Source organism: Gobio gobio (genome assembly GCF_949357685.1).
Source record: "Gobio gobio genome assembly, chromosome: 12".
Lineage (NCBI taxonomy): Eukaryota > Metazoa > Chordata > Actinopteri > Cypriniformes > Gobionidae > Gobio > Gobio gobio.
In genome coordinates this window covers 55620741-55637966 of record NC_137105.1, presented here as the reverse complement: position 1 = coordinate 55637966, position 17226 = coordinate 55620741, and the positions used below count along the sequence as shown (strand labels likewise).

At 39.6% G+C, this 17226-nt stretch overlaps 1 protein-coding gene across 2 annotated transcripts in view; it reads right to left on the bottom strand.

Annotated features, from left to right (window-relative positions):
• LOC307135120 (NLR family CARD domain-containing protein 3-like) overlaps positions 1-5401 on the bottom strand; it is a 108434-nt gene extending 103033 nt beyond the window's left edge. For both annotated transcript variants that reach the window (XM_079831311.1, XM_079831313.1), the window contains exon 1: positions 5290-5401. The gene's annotated coding sequence lies outside the window, so the exon portion shown is untranslated. The remainder of the gene's footprint in view (positions 1-5289) is intronic.
• Between the last annotated feature and the right edge of the window lie 11825 nt (positions 5402-17226).

Below are 17226 nucleotides of genomic sequence, written 5' to 3'. Positions count from 1 at the left end.
CTAAACCTACCCATCACACACACACACACACACACACACACACACACACACACACTGCCCCTGCCCCTAAACCTACCCATCACACACGCACACACACACACACACACACACACACACACACACACACACACACACACACTGCCCCTGCCCCTAAACCTACCCATCACACACACACACACACACACACACACACTGCCCCTGCCCCTAAACCTACCCATCACACACACACACACACACACACACACACACACACACACACACACACACACTGCCCCTGCCCCTAAACCTACCCATCACACACACACACACACACATACTGCCCCTGCCCCTAAACCTACCCATCACACACACACACTGCCCCTAAACCTACCCATCACACACACACACACACACACACACATCACAGGAGACTGTGCAGTTCACTTTCTGTGAAAAAAACCTTGTTCTGTGTGATTTATAAGCATTTTGAAAAGTGAGGACATGGAGAACGTCCTCATATTTCACCCTCTTTTTGTAATACCCATGTCATTATACACATTTGTGTCCTGATATTTCACAAAAACATGCCCACACACACATTAACTCACTTTACACACACACTAACACACACACTTTACACATACACATTAACACACTTTACACACACATTAACACACTTTACACAGACATATTAATACATTTTACACGCGCACACACACACACTAGGGCTGTCAACGAATATTCTAAATTCGAATATATATTCGAATAGTTTTTAAAAAACGAATTTAGAAGGTGAAAATTAATATTCGAATAAATAAAAAAATGTGGGGAAAAAAACGCCCGCGGTAGTAGAGGCGTGGCTGTCTGCTTTGCGAGTGAAGCCTTGTGTACTTTGGCCCGTCTCCGCCGCGCGAGCCTCCGCTGACTGCGCGCGCTCCTCCCCAAACGGACGAGGTGTTTATATTTGACGCGCTCGCTGTTGTGCTTTTCTTTGAAGCGACAGATGGCGACTCGGAGTAATTGTTCTTTAAACTATCAGGAAAAGCGTCGAGAAAAAGTGGGCTAATGTACACAGGTGACGATATTTATTTTAGCACACTTCACCGAAAACCACACTACAAAAGAATCATGTAAAACAGATCAAAATAAACCTTGATATTACTTGTGACATGAGAACAAAATGTATGTAGAAATGTAACGTTAACTTATACAACTCAATTTATGATATCTAAATGTTTCCTAATTTCACTAAACACTTTAGTGAGTTTTCACTTAGTGTCGTGAACTTTTCTTTATTAAATGGGCTTGTTTATGCTTTTGTAGGCTCGTTTTGTAAATATAAGCAACTACTTTGTATGTGCAAACTGGACCAGCCTTACTTTGCATCGCCCGCCACAAGCTTCTCTGTCTGCAACACGACAAGAGGCCATAACGGAGAAATTAATTTAGTTGATTTGTAAGGACATGAGAGCGATCAGTGTCGTGGATGGGGCGGCTTCAGGGAGTTCTGTCAAACAATGGAACCGAGGTACTGACTGAAGAGATATTGCATGAATAAAGGATAAATGCACTGCTTCCACTGGTTTGATTATTTTCCGTTTCATGTCAAGGAAAAGTTCCATGTTTAGCACAGCACAGCTCGCTCGGAGCGTTCAATAATATGCTGTAAAACTTATATTAATATTTGTTTCAATCACTGAATGAAGCCTGCTATATTTGGGACAAGAGTCGCGACCTTAAATTGCTTGCACAAAACTCTTGATCAGCCTCAAAATGTGTTTGTTCATTTAAACCGTTTTAAGCAGAGAGAGTGAGCGAGAGAGAGTGAGGTCTGCGGTCTTTAGCCATTAGTTGATTTACTTGTTTTTGTGTAGGTAATACGTTGTCAAATATGTTTAAACTTAAATAGACTACCTATATAAGTAGTTATGTGTCTTTGTATTCATTTGTCCTGTTATTGACGTAATGCGCGTCATTGATAAAATGCGCAACCAGATGTTCGAATAGTTCGAATATTAGTGCTTTTTTTAGAGGGAATATTCGAGCGTCATTTTTGAACAATTTTGACAGCCCTAACACACACACACTAACACACATTAACACACTTCACACACTTTACACACACACCCACATTAACACACTTTACACACATTAACACACTTTATACACACACACAAACACACTTTATACATACGCATTACACACTTTACACTCACGCATTAACACACTTTATACACACACACACACACACACACACATTAACACACTTTACACATACGCATTAACACACTTTACACACACACCAAAACACTTTACACACACACACACACACACACACACACATCAACACACTTTACACACACACATTAACACACTTTACACACACACACACACACACACACACACTAACACACACACACACACCAACACACTTTACACACACACATCAACACACTTTACACACACACATCAACACACTTTACACACACACACATTAACACACTTTACACACACACACACACACACACACACACACACACACACACATTAACACACACATTAACACACTTTACACATACGCATTAACACACTTTACATACACACACACACACACACACACACACATCAACACACTTTACACACACACACACATTAACACACACACACACTTTACACACACACACACACACACACACACACACACACATTAACACACTTTACACACATACACACATACACACTAACACACTTTACACACAGACACACACATTAACACACTTTACTCACACACACATTAACAAACTTTGCACACAGACACACACATTAACATACTTTACACACACACACATAAACATACTTTACACACACACATTAACACACTTTACTCACACACACATTAACATACTTTGCACACAGACACACACATTAACATACTTTACACACACACATTAACACACTTTACTCACACACACATTAACATACTTTGCACACAGACACACACATTAACATACTTTACACACACACACACACACACACACACTTTACTCACACACACATTAACATACTTTGCACACAGACACACACATTAACATACTTTACACACACACACACACACACACACACACTTTACACACACACACACACTAACATACTTTACACACACACACACATTAACACACTTTACACACAGAGACACACATTAACACACATTAACACACTTTACACACCCACACATTAACATACTTTACACACACACACACACACACACACACACATTAACACACTTTACACACAAACACACTTTACACATACGCATTAACACACTTTACACACACACACACACACACACACACACATTCACACACTTTACACACACACACACACACACACACACACACACACACACACACACACACACACACACACACACACACACACACACACACACACACACACATTAACACACTTTACACACAGAGACACACATTAACACACTTTACACACACACACATTAACATACTTTACACACACACACACACACACACACACACACACACACACACACACACACACACACACACACACACACACACATCCACACAAATTAAAGTTTGTTCTGCTCATGCAAGAATAAAGCTGAGACTGCACCTGAGACTGCACCACACCTGTCCTATTTCATTTAAATGTTCATATTTCCTCCTTTGAATATTTCAGATGGTAAAGAATCTGTAGATGAATCTGAACTGAAGCAGAAACACTAGAACTGATCTCATTAGGAAATCAAATTGGCAAAGAGGAACTATTCCGAAATACTAAGGAACCAGTTCTATTCCAACGACTCCTCATCAGTGTGGAAAGGTCTGAAAACCATCACCAACTACAAGTCACCATCCCCCAGCACTGTGGTGAATCAACAACTGGCAGACGAACTGAACGAGTTCTATTGCAGGCTTGAAAAAAACACCATTAACACCTCCAACAACCCCCCTCTCCCCCACTCCTCCACTTCAGATCAGTGAAGATGATGTGCGCCAGGTCTTCAGGAAGAACAAAAGGAAAAAAGCACCAGGCCCAGATGGTGTAACACCAGCCTGTCTGAAAACCTGTGCTGATCAGCTGGCCCCCATCTTTTCACAGATCTTCAATAGATCTCTGGAGTTGTGTGAGGTTCCCTCCTGCTTCAAACAATCCACCATCATCCCCGTTCCAAAGAACTCAAGACAACAGGACTTAATGACTACAGACCTGTGGCGCTAACGTCTGTGACCTGAAGTGGGACATTCACATTGCCTCCATTGGGGAAAAAGGCCCAACAGAGGTTGTACTTCCTCCGCCAACTGAGGAAGTTCAATCTGCCACAGGAACTGCTGAAACAGTTTTATTCTGCCATCAATGAATCCATCCTATGCACTTCAATTACCGTCTGGTACAGCTCAGTAACCAGATCTGACCTCAGGAGACTACAGAGGGTAGTGCGGTCTGCTGAGCGAATCACTGGTACAACCCTCTCCAAGATCTGGACTTATCCAGAGTATGTAAAAGGGCTGGCAAAATCACTCTGGACCGCTCTCATCCAGCACACTCCCTCTGTTCCAACTGTTGCCATCCGATCGACGCTTCAGAGCCCTCAGACAATCCATCTCATGAACACTTCACAATAAACGAGAAACTCACACATATACACACACACACACACACACACACACACACACACACACACACAGAATTGTACATTCCTTTTATTCACTTATTTTTAACACACTTATTTACATTTCTAATTTAAACCTAAAATACGTGTACATAGTATGTTGCTTCTATAATTTATTTTTAATTTGTATATTGGGTCTATGCTATTTTGCACATTGTCTGTATATTTGTATATTGTTATTTTTTATTTTTATTATCTGTGTCTTGTCACTGTCATTCTGTGCACTGTGGAGCTTCTGTCACTAAAAAAAATTCCTAGTATGTGAAAACATTCTGATCTCATTATAATCTCTGTCAGAGGCAGAAACTGCTTACACTGGTTTTACAAGTCAGGCCAGTTTTTTCTTCAAGACTGCTCATAACATTTAAGTTTGTTTCATAAAAAGGTGGATTGTCATCATATGAATCCGAGAAGTAAGAAGTGATAGTTGATCTAGTTATTAAAACACAGTCTTCATTGAGCGGCTCTGTTTATAAACTCACTTTACGACACAACTCCCTAAAATGGCCGTTAAACTGTAAAGATTGAGTTTAATATGATCACACACAGAAAACACTGCACAATAATATGACATGATATCAGAAGCTGATGAATGAACTTACCGTAATGTGATATTTATGGCCGTTTTTAACTCCTGGAAATGAGACTTTACATCTCGTCAGAATCGAGTCTTTCCTCTCGGTTTGGACTCTCAGGTGTTTCCTCAGAACGCGCATGCGCAGGAGGACTCAGGTGTCAACAACACATAAACCCCGCCCATCTCTCTTCTTCTGCTCTTAGTGTTCAGTCGCTCGTTAAATGTGTTTAGCGCCTCCTCCTGTACTGGAGATGTCCTTCATTATTTATATTCACTGCACTTCCAGTTTAGTTATCATCAGAGGTGTCAAAAGTATTCGCATTCATTACTCAAGTAGAAGTATAGATAGTAGGGTTTAAAAATACTTTTGTAGAAGTTGAAGTATCAACTCAAGTAAAAGTGTAAAAGTACTGGTTTCAAAACTACTTAAAGTATAAAAGTAAAAGTAATGTAAGGGGAAAAAATGCCATTAAAGGGGTAGTTCACCCAAAAATGAAAATTCTGTCATAATTTACTCACCCTCAAGTACTTCCAACCGGTATGAGTTTCTATGTTCTGAAGATATTTTGAAGAATATTTGTAACCAAGCAGATAGAGCAACCATTGACTGCCATAGAAGGGGAAAAATGCTATGGCAGTCAATGGTTGCTCTATCTGCTTGGTTACAAACATTCTTCAAAATATCTTCAGAACAAAGAAACTCATACAGGTTTGGAACAACTTGAGGGTGAGTAAATGACGACAGAATTTTCATTTTTGGGTGAAGTATCCCTTTAAGGACAAAATATTAGGCCGCGCCACAGTGTATACCCCACCTCCTCAAAAAAAAAAAAAATTCTAAAGGCCATAATGACTATAATGTTATATTAAAAAGTTAATGTTGAAATGTTTTAGATGTATAGGCTACCTGTTTCAGCTGCATATATTCCCATTGAAAATTAACGCATTTTAGGACAATGCAAATACATTAAAGAACCATATGTGTACTGAGCAAAAAATCTAAATTCAGAGACATGTTATCAATAACCATTATTTGAATGTGTGATCAGTGTGGCCAGATTGGGTCGACAATTTCCAGCCCAAAAACTCACCAAATGTACATTTATATGCAAAAAATGGTTATTGATAACATGCCTCTGAATTTTGACTTTTTGCACCTTTACAATACTTATAAGCAACTAGTCACTCCAAGAAAAACCCCAAAACTTTAACTGCCAAAATAATGTGATATTATTATTTTATTGCCATACCAATCAATGTTGATAAGTTACCATTTTATCTCCTTAAAACATAACATTGATGATAAAAAAAATCTATTTCCCAGTAAAACGGATCAAATATGACTTTATGTCCAAGTAGAAACTGTCAAAACAGCATTCCCTCAGAAAAACACAATTTATGTGCAAAAAGTGCCCAATATAGAGATTGGAAAAATTTATGTAATAAACAGGCATTTCACACGTTAATGCTCACACCACTTTCAAAATGCGTAATTCATTGATACTGTACAATAATCCGCCAACAAAAAATAACAATGCGTTTACCATTGTGTTGCACTTTGCGTTCACAAAACTACAGTATGTCTTTCGTGAAGTACATGGCACACGCACAGTCAGAACGGATTAATGGTTGATTTAAACCTCTTTCAACAGCTGTTGGGGTTGAGTTGCAGATGTCCTAAGTGTGTGTATATATAATGATGGACTGGAGTCATGGTTATATTTATAAAGAGTCTTCGAGTCACAGGTGTAATTCACATTTGAGAGTTGAGTCACTCTCCCACTCTTTACTGTAGATACAACTTACTGTATATTTATGCCACTGGCATAGCGATCACTGGAATATACAGCTACGAGTCATCGCGCTGAAAACCCGGCTAAAGCTCGTCTGCCTGCTGATCGCTGATTGGCTGAAAGTGTTAGGCAACATGGTGTGTGATTTGTGCAGGTGCAGGCGTGATTGATCGCGTACAACCCAATAGGGTGTCGGAATGGTTTGAGTTTATCCTTCTCATCCAACCACAATCAAATTCACTCCATCCGGATGGCACGATTTATCTGGATAGTTTTTTTTTTAAGACAAGCCGGAATAGAAAAATGCCGAAATGGAATAGGAGTAACGAGGCTATTATTAAAATCTAAGGAGTAGAAATTACAGATAATTGCTTGAAAATGTAAGGAGTAGAAGTATAAAGTAGGCTGAAAAATAATTGCTCCAGTAAAGTATAGATACTCAAAATTCCTACTTAAGTAAGGTAACGAAGTATTTGTACTTCGTTACTTGACACCTCTGGTTATCATTTGTTTCACTGTAATTCTTTATAAATTTATGTTTTTGTCATTAATATACACTCCATATTTCTTTACATTTCCCTCACAATTATCTGTATTTGTTTTATTAATGAAAAATAGTGTATTACAGCCTCTGATGTCTTTTGTTTCTATTTATGAATGTTTATCTATATTGAATTTAATTTCTCCTATTTAAAGAGGAATCTCTATTCTGTCGTTCATTTGATGGTGTTTGGTATTAACATCTGAATGTTTAGTGATTTTAAGTCACATCTGCTAAATGAATGAATGTATTAAAGCTTTCTGTCCTTTTCCTCCATGTTAGGATTCTTGTGTTTGTTCACATTGCTGAGAGAAATCAATAACATGAACACAATATCATTTCTTTATCGCAGGTCAACAACAAACTGAACTGAACACGAGCCGAGAACTAGTGATGGAGAAACGGAGCTTTTCCAAACTCCGAATCAACTGAACCGATTCACTGACTAAATGATTCACTCTTGTGAAGCGCTCGAGACACGCTGGCGACCCCTGCTGGTCAAAACTGTGCCACTGCAATGAGAACTCAGACCAAACATGTGTGATGAGACTCTTTATAACACAACTTTATTACATTACATATAATCCACTATTAAATATGAGGTGTGTGTATAATTTCTGCTCTTTTATTCATTTGTAGAGCTTGTTGTGTGTGTTTTAGGCCGGGATGGGAAGCGATTCACTTTCACTTTTCCTTTTGGAACCCATGAACCAGTGTCTATATGTTTTTAAAGCTTTATAAATGTGTAGACATCATTTTAATAATAACTTTAATGCCATATTTAATAGTTTCTCATTGACCTGAAGCTCTGCATAAAAAGCCCTACAATTGAATCAAATAACATATTATACAGACACTTCATATTTAATGGTGTCAGATGATTTGTTAATGGCCTTTAATAGATTCGAGGTTTAATATTACATTTTTAATTGGTTTGTAAAAGGTGTTTTTCTGCATGTTTGGGCTCAGTTTCCACTGCATTTCCACTGTTTGACCAGCAGGGGTTCTCAAAGAGTCTCGAGCGCTTCAGTGAATCATTTAGTGAATCAGTTGTTCAATTGAACAGTTTGGGGGAATCACTCCTTCAGGATGATTGTAAAGTCCCAGCAGGCACAGCTGCCTCCATCACCTCCATCTGTGTTGTTTCAGTCACTCTTTACTGGATTCTCTACATTTCCCCCCTTCAGCTTTATGAAGACACCATCTCTCTATATAGCCTGTGCTTTTATCCACACTTGTGTGTTTCCTCTGGGACTACACACTTCTATTATTATACATTCACATTCATTTGGGACATTTACCCTTCTATATGCTAATCTTTAATGAATGAACATCCTCCAGCTTGTGTTGTAATTCTGGCACATCTAACATCACTATAAGCTGCTCACCAAAGTCCAAGTGCGCTCTTAACCATGTTTCTGGAGCACAAATAATATGGGCTATATCATCCAGATCTGCTAGAACTTTCTTCAACTTATTGGCTATTAAACTTCTGTCGTTCCATTGGAGGAAATGAAACGCCATGACAAAGCCAATCAGCTCCAGACAAACCATCATCATTGGTGTTCAGCATCTCATGAATAATTTCAGCTGTAATATCTTGAATCCCCAATAACTCTGTTGCTGCTTCTACAATGGTCTTGCTTTTATACTCGACAGCTCTCGAGGACAACATCGTCCTCCTGTGGACATCAGATCATCTTTAGGGGACAACTTCTAGTTCGTCTCACTCCTTCCCCTTCGGAAAAACTCAATCCTTGTTTTTTAAGGTCCCTCTCTGAGAATCCCCAGAGTTCTTCATCATCATCTCTTCCTTGAATATCTCCAGCCGCTGCTGATGCTGAATCTCATCAGTTGTTGAGCGGTAGGATAACACACTTTAAGTTGAGATGTGTGTAACTGGTGAATCTTCTCCTGGCTCTTCCTGTCCCTCCTGATAGTTTAAAGGGCCCGTCCTACGCTCAGCTCCATAGAGACCCTGCCATTCTGGAGCCAGTTTAGCAGAAATGTTTTCCTCTGCTTTTGAGAGCGGGTGTGAACGCATCCAAACTCTGGCGTTCGTTCTGAAGGAAAGTTCTCTTCTTCTACTGTCATAATGTGGCTTTTGTCTGAGGCGAGCTGGTGGAGATCCTTTAATTCCTGAAGTTGAGCAGCATTGCTATATGTTGGAGAATCTGGAGAAATGTCCTGGGACTGTAACACTACATCCAATGGAGCTCTGAGAGGTGTAACCCGGAGATTCTGGACCAGCTGAATTCAGCCCAAACCAAACTCATGAAGGGCTTTTCCTACATCTGCACACTTTTACTTTTATAAACGGGGACGATCTTTGAATAATGTTTCGGTCGTCACATGAAATATGATAATATGAGAGTTTTGAAGTGCTGGAGAAAGATGTGTAGAGCTATTTCTGCCACAATCCCATGGTTACAGTCAGTGTTCCTGCATTAAATCCATGGGGAATGTTGCTGATTTGAGCACTTAAAGCCTTTTATAACTGGTCCATTCTCAATGTTTGTCCTGGTTTCCCCGTCAGAGCTGTTTGATCTGTGGTTTAGCTCAGAGAATCTGCAGTGCCGAATCTGATGCTTCCTCTAGACCTCCATCGTCCCGAAGGCAATGGGTTTTCTGAAGGGGGTTTGGGTTAAACGGCTGAAATAAGGTCTGTGGTGAACACAAGCTCAAGACACTTTCACGTTTTATTCTCCAGCATAAGCACATCAGTATTAGCCCACTCATGATCTTCTGAAGCTGCTGCGTGTCTTGAGAAAGGCGTTTGCTAACGAGTGTCTAATGGGACGCCAGAGGCAGGCGAGGAGAGGAAACGTCTTCAGCCCAAAAGGGAAACTCAGGGGCTTTTACAGCCTCATTCTGCTCATAATTGTGCTCTTATAAACTATTCTCACTCAAACGCTCTGGGGAAATGTGGAGATCAAAACTGAAAGAGTTGTGGGAAGCTCAGTGATGGTGACGCTGAAGTCATGTGACCGTGGTGTCGCTCGTTTATAGCCTAGCTTTAGCTTTAGCTTCTGCGACTGCATTTAGGCTTCAGAATTCATAAAGTTGTGTTATAATTATCTTGATGGACAAAATGTGCAAGAGTCACAAACTTGTGTTGATCCCAGAGCCTGTTTTTAGCGCTGATCCAAACGCCTGAGGGGAAATCCTATTGGCTAATTCATACTGGCAGGAGCTTTTGGAGGATCCTCATTGGCTGCTGCCGAGCCACTCCATAGCAACCAAACAGAGCACCCTAGCAACCGTTTAACAAGACCTGTATCTCTGCATCAGAGTGTTGTGTAAAGATGGGGGTCGGATCTTTGACTCATGCTAGCAAACTGGACTTTCAACATGCTAGACATGCTAGCAGTGAATAGCTACATGCTAATGGCGATTAGCTAAGGGTTAAAACATGAGAAACACAAGTAAAACTGTTAGCATCATGCTAGCTAAATACTAATCGTGTTAACATCATGCTAGCAGAATGCTAATCATGTTAGCATTAATGCTAGCAACATGCTAATTGTGTTCTGGTCTTGCTAAAAAAATGCTAGCAACATGGTAATTGTGTTAGCATTAATGCTAGCAACATGCTAATTGTGTTCACATCTTGCTAAAAACATGCTAGCAACATGGTTATCGTTTTAGTATTATCCTAGAAAAATGTGAATTGTGTTAGCATCATGTTAGCAGCATGTTAATTGTGTTTTAGCATTAATGCTAGAAACATGCTAATTGTGTTCACGTCTTGCTAAAAAAATCCTAGCAAAATGGTAATTGTGTTAGCATTAATGCTAGCAACATGCTAATTGTGTTCACATCTTGCTAAAAACATGCTAGCAACATGGTTATCGTTTTAGTATTATCCTAGAAAAATGTGAATTGTGTTAGCATCATGTTAGCAGCATGTTAATTGTGTTTTGGCATTAATGCTAGAAACATGCTAATTGTGTTCACGTCTTGCTAAAAAAATCCTAGCAAAATGGTAATTGTGTTAGCATTAATGCTAGCAACATGCTAATTGTGTTTACATCTTGCTAAAAACATGCTAGCAACATGGTTATCGTGTTAGCAATAATGCTAGCAAACATGCTAATTGTGTTCAAATCTTGCTAAAAACATGCTAGCAACATGGTAATTGTGTTAGCATTATCCTAGCAAAATGTGAATTGTGTTAGCATCATGCTAGCAGAATGTTAATTGTGTTAGCATTAAAGCTAGAAACATGCTAATTGTGTTCACATCTTGCTAAAAAAATGCTAGCAACATGGTAATTGTGTTAACATTAATGCTAGAAACATGCTAATTGTGTTTACATCTTGCTAAAAACATGCTAGCAACATGGTAATTTAGTTAACATAATGCTAGCAAATGGCTATTTATGTTAGCATTATGTTTACAACAATGCTAATCATGTTTGCATCATGCTAACAAACATGTCAATAATGTTAGCATTATGTTAACAAAATGTTAATTGTGTTAGCATCTTGTTGAAAACATATACTGGCAACACAGTAAGGATGTTACCATTATGGTAGCAACATGCTAATTGAGGAAGCATAATGCTACCAATATGTTAATCATGCTAGTATCTTGTTAAATTTTTTTTACCAAAAATGGTGATTGTGTTATTATAATTTCAACATGTTAATCGTGTTAGCATAATGTTAAAAACATGCTAACAAAAAAGCTAATTGGGTTAGCATATTACTAAAAAGATGCTAGCATTCTAATTGAGTAAGCTTCAACGACAACAACACGCTAATCATGCTAACATCTTGTTAAACAAATGTTAGTAAAAATGGTTATTTTGTTATCATAATGCTAACAACATGTTAATCGTGTTAACATCATGCTACCAAACTGCTAATTGTGTTATTATTTTGCTAAAAAATGCTAACAACAATGTAATTGGGTTAGCATTATGCTAGCAGTATGTTAATCGTATTAGCATTATGCTAGCAAAAAGCTAATCATGTTAACATCTTAAAAAATGTTAGTAACATGGTAATTGTGTTAGCATTATGGTAGCAACATGCTAATTGAGTAAGCATAATGCCACCAACATGCTAATCATGCTAGCATCTTGTTAAAAATATTAGCAAAAATGGTGATTGTGTTATTATAGTTTCAACATGTTAATTGTGTTAGCATAATGTTAACAACCTGCAAATTGTGTTATCATATTGTTAAAAACATGCTAACAACAAGCTAATTGTGTTACCATATAACTAAAAAAATGCTAGCAGCATGCTAATTGAGTAAGCATCATGCTACCAACATGCTAATCATGCTAGCATCTTGTTAAACAAATGTTAGCAAAAAAAATTATTTTGTTATCATAATGCTAGCAACATGTTAATCGTGTTAGCATCATGCTAGCAACCTGCTAATTGTGTTAACTTATTGCTAAAAAAAATTTAGCATCAAGCAAATTTTGTTAGCATATTATTAAAAAGATGCTAGCAGCATGCTAATTGAGTAAGCATCATGTTACCAACATGCTAATCATGCTAGAATCTTGTTAAACAAATGTTACCAACATGCTAATTGAGTTAGCATCATGCTTCATCATCATTTATTTGTAAGGACCTTCAGCTTAAAGTGTGGTGGAAAATGAAGGTTTTTGCTGCAAACACTGGAAGATGTGAAATCCCGAACTATTTCCCCAAACGTCAGTTCCAGTGAGTCCTAGTGACCATTACAGTTGATTGAGCACAAGTGGGAAACGAATGCTGCCGTTCTCCAGACCAGAGCAATGCATGAGAGCCTGTAGTTGCTCCTGACAGTGAACCAACATGACTTTAGCTGTGGAGCTGACAGGATTCCAGCACAGACGGTGTTTGGCACACACACTGAACCTCACGCCACAGAGCCTTAAAGCTAGCGCTGTAGCTCGACTGCTAGCGCAGATTCAGAGGATTTCTGTGTTCTTCCACAGGAGCAGCACAGCAGCGGGAGCACTGAAGAGGAACCAGACCATGCTGGACCTTCCACAGCTCAAGTTGAGGACAGATGTTGCAGTCCGGTGGACCAGCGCATATGAGATGCTCTCCCGTTTCTTCCAGCAGCATCTGCCATCTGTGCTGACCTCTGACCTCCTGAGGTCAGCTGTTCACTGTCATTACTGACACTACTGAAGGGCCTTCAACAAGATTACACTCATGATTTCAGCTCATTTGTTGATGTGTTGCTGATGTGTTCTGTCCTGTTATTCAAGGTTTAAGAAATGTTCATCTTATTTTCAACTGAAATTATTCAATTCATCTTTTAGTTAATGTTGCTCTGCTGTTTCTAAAGGTGAGAAAGAGAGTCTCTGACATCTGCACCTCGACTGAGATGGAAATCTCAAATGCTGAAGAGGTCAAGCCCTCAAGCCTGTGCTGGTGGAAACAAATGTCCTGTGTGAGGAGAAGAGCCAACAGTTTCTATCATTGCTCCGCTTCACACACAACTGTTGAGTGACATGAGCAGCACTGCTAAAGACTCAAAGAGATGAAGATCTACCAAGAGCTCTCAGAGAGATATAATTCTTCAGAGGAGAAGAGCAACCTCTACATCTCATCAGCCTTAGACCCTCGGTTTAAATCTCTGCCCTTCCCATCACCAGAGGACACGCATCAGACATCTACCAAAGTGTGTCAAAGGCGGATCTTAAGGGAAAGTCCTTTATTAATCCTCTAAATGTTCAGCTCAAGTTTTATACTTCAAACCCATTAATGTGATTAATGTGTCCATGCCTACAGAAAATAAATTGCCCAGTTGTAATATGTGCCTTAAGTTGATTTACAGAAAAGTTTTAGAGGAGGAAATCTGTGCTTGCTGATCCGCTTGGACAGACGCTCAACAGCAGTAGCACCAGTACGTCCACACCTTCAGCTGCTCCAGAGCTGGGTCTGGAAGAGAAACATGCATGTGTGACTCTCACCTTAATCTACTGGGAATGCTTTTGCATTAAAGATAAACCAGCTCTAAGCGCTGAAATGTGTCCATGCTTACAGAAAATAAGTTGCCCAGTTGTAATATGTGCCTTAAGTTGATTTACAGTGGACAGAAACTCTTGTTAGAAAGCACTGCAGTGTGTTCATGTTTACAGAATAGTTCATTGCACCCTTTGGTACTGAAATGTGGCCATATTTTGTTATATAAGGTTTTATACCTGGTGTTTTTCTTTTACCATCACTATTTTTAGTAATGTATGCATTTCACAATTTCTTTTCAGCAATAAATCTGTAGTTTGAGGGGTTTTGTTAAATGTAATTTGCACAAATGTGAGATGTTGCTGCTATGACTGATAAGTTAGAGATGTGAGCTTTCTTTACTACACATGATTTAGTCACAAACTGTTCTCTCTGGCAAATAATCATTGTTCAAGCTTATGGCTGTTTGTCAGCTGTGTGTGCACTTCTGCACTTATTGTACATTGTTGCTGTTCTATAAAATAGATTTACTGTTAATAAATGAAATACATCATGTGCACCAATATACACCAATATGACCTTTCAAGAGGCTCTGTCTGCCTATGATAGCAAGAGGCCTGTGTGAGAGATTTGATCAAAGCCAGCCAATTTTCCCCTGCTGCGTTCTAGAGACTTGTCCTCCTAATATGCTGTGGTGGGGCCCTTAGATGACCAGCACGTGAAGTTTGGGATCCCTCGGGGCCCGAGCGGGGGCAAAGGACACGCACAACCTATACCATTCATTTTCATAGGCTGTTCGTGTACATTGAACGGAAAGGTACGATCGTCTCCGAGACTGACATATGTGTCTCGTCTCGGGCCCCTGGGGCGGTGCCCAGAGTTCTGTGTCCCACGGGACTATTTTCGTGCTTAATTGGCCTAATTGGAAAAGCCGGGGTCAAAAGGTCAGGCACATTAATGCAATGCACACCATCTTGGGACATGAAACGAGGGTCAACTGGAACACGGGGAAGATTCTTCAGTGGGGCGAATTCTTTGTGGGTAAAAAGTCGTGGTGGTCGAGTCATCGGTCTGCACTGGCTGCCAATAGCCGCTCGCATCAAATTCAAGGCACTAGTGCTCGCCTTCAGAGCAACCACTGGCTCTGCACCAATATACCTAAACTCACTCGTTCAGACTTACACACCCTCTAGATTAGATTAGATTAGATTCAACTTTATTGTCATTACACAAGAACAAGTACAAGGCAACGAAATGCAGTTTAGGTCTAACCAGAAGTGCAATAGCAGCAAGTGCAGGATATACAATGGATGCGTAAGTGCAGGACATGGATATGTACTGAATATGTATAAATATGTATAAATAGAGAGACGTTATTACTATAAACAGAACTGAATTTACAGGTGAATATGTACAGTGAATAAATATACAGATGGCTATTAATATAAACAGAATTTACAGGTGAATATGTACTATGAATACAATATACAGATGGCTATTACTATAAACAGAATTTTACAGATAGAGGTATACAATAATATGTTAGGCTAATATGAGGAATAGCAGTGGATTAGGGTAGTGCAATAAATTATGGACAGAGCTATCGGAAAAAAAAAGTGTAAAGTGCAGTGGAAAGTGGTTGCATATTACATTTAGAAGTACAGTGCAAAAATGCAAATGTAAACATTGGTACTATAAATACAGTCGGCAGTGCAAATGAGCATAATCCAGTTAAGATATGGCAGTGCAAGATGCATATGTAAACAGTTGTTACTGTGATAAACAGTCGGTAGTGCAAATAACAAAGTGAAGGAAGATGTAGGAGGTAGGAGAGTTATCAGTTTATGAGGGAAGTGGATCAACGGGGGTTTGAGTTCAGTAAAGAGACAGCTCTGGGGAAAAAACTGTTCTTAAGTCTGCTGGTCCTGGTCCGGTGGATCCTGAAACGCCTGCCGGAGGGCAGGAGAGAAAACAGTCTGTGGGCTGGGTGAGAGGAGTCCTTGAGGATGCTGGAGCTCGATGCAGGTAGCGTTTCCTCTGGATGTGCTCGATGGCAGGCAGTGGAGTTCCTGTGATGCACTGGGCAGTTTTCATCACCCGCTGCAGTGCCTTGCGCTCCGCAACAGAGCAGCTCCCATACCACACTGCCACACAGTTGGTCAGGATGCTTTCTATTGCGCATGCTTTCTCCAGGAGCTTACATTCTGCCAGTGAACGACGCCTTGAGGTGCCATCACAAAGAGGCATGAAATCTCTCTCACAGACCTTTTCCTGGACCGCCCCCACCTGGTGGAATGACCTGCCTTTCTCAATTCGTGCGGCCGAGTCTGTGGCCATTTTCAAAAAACATCTAAAGACACATCTCTTCCAGCAGCACCTGACCAATCAAGAATAGCACTTATCATTCTATTCATTTTCTGTCTGTCTAATTTATTTAAAAAATTAAAAAAAACTGTCCTGTGTGTTCTGTGCTAGATTAACTGAGACTTGTTACAGCACTTGCATACTGTTGCCCTTGACTGTTCTAGTTGCTTCTTTTGGTCTCATTTGTAAGTCGCTTTGGATAAAAGCGTCTGCTAAAGGACTAAATGTAAATGTGATATAGCTGTGCTGATATTGATATAGCTGTGCTGATATTATTCTCAGTCCAGTATAATCCGACTGATGCTGTGCTGATATTGATATTGCTGTGCTGATATTATTCTCAG